Source organism: Urocampus carinirostris, chromosome 16 (assembly GCF_059441175.1).
Source record: "Urocampus carinirostris isolate Australia breed hairy pipefish chromosome 16, RoL_Ucar_1.0, whole genome shotgun sequence".
Lineage (NCBI taxonomy): Eukaryota > Metazoa > Chordata > Actinopteri > Syngnathiformes > Syngnathidae > Urocampus > Urocampus carinirostris.
The window spans coordinates 15521876-15523029 of NC_142364.1; positions in this window are offsets into that span (position 1 = coordinate 15521876).

Sequence of the window (1154 nt, forward strand, 5' to 3'; positions counted from 1 at the left end):
TTTTTGGATTAATCCCAGCAAGACTTTTCAAGTTTTTTAGATTAATCCCTGCAAGACTTTTCAAGTTTTTGGATTAATCCCTGCAAGACTTTTCAAGTTTTTGGATTAATCCCTGCAAGACTTTTCAAATTTTTTAGATTAATCCCTGCAAGACTTTTCAAGTTTTTGGATTAATCCCAGCAAGACTTTTCAAATTTTTGGATTAACCCCTGCAAGACTTTTCAAGTTATTTGGATTAATCCCTGCAAGACTTTTCAAGTTTTTGGATTAATCCCAGCAAGACTTTTCAAGTTTTTTAGATTAATCCCTGCAAGACTTTTCAAGTTTTTGGATTAATCCCTGCAAGACTTTTCAAGTTTTTGGATTAATCCCTGCAAGACTTTTCAAGTTTTTTAGATTAATCCCTGCAAGACTTTTCAAGTTTTTGGATTAATCCCAGCAAGACTTTTCAAATTTTTGTATTAACCCCTGCAAGACTTTTCAAGTTATTTGGATTAATCCCTGCAAGACTTTTCAAGTTTTTGGATTAATCCCTGCAAGACTTTTCAAGTTTTTTAGATTAATCCCTGCAAGACTTTTCAAGTTTCAGATAAATCTTAAAACAAGGAAGTACTTCTGCCACAGCGTAACATTTTTTCTTCCTTAGGGTGCAGGACGTTTCAAGTTTCCAGATAAAATGTAAAACGAGGAAATAACTGTCGATGAGGAATGATTTTATTCCCCTAAGGACTTTTCAAGTTTTTGGATTAATCCCAGCAAGACTTTTCAAGTTTTTTAGATTAATCCCTGCAAGACTTTTCAAGTTTTTGGATTAATCCCTGCAAGACTTTTCAAGTTTTTTAGATTAATCCCTGCAAGACTTTTCAAGTTTTTGGATTAATCCCTGCAAGACTTTTCAAGTTTTTTAGATTAATCCCTGCAAGACTTTTCAAGTTTTTTAGATTAATCCCTGCAAGACTTTTCAAGTTTTTGGATTAATCCCTGCAAGACTTTTCAAGTTTTTTAGATTAATCCCTGCAAGACTTTTCAAGTTTTTGGATTAATCCCTGCAAGACTTTTCAAGTTTTTTAGATTAATCCCTGCAAGACTTTTCAAGTTTTTTAGATTAATCCCTGCAAGACTTTTCAAGTTTTTGGATTAATCCCTGCAAGACT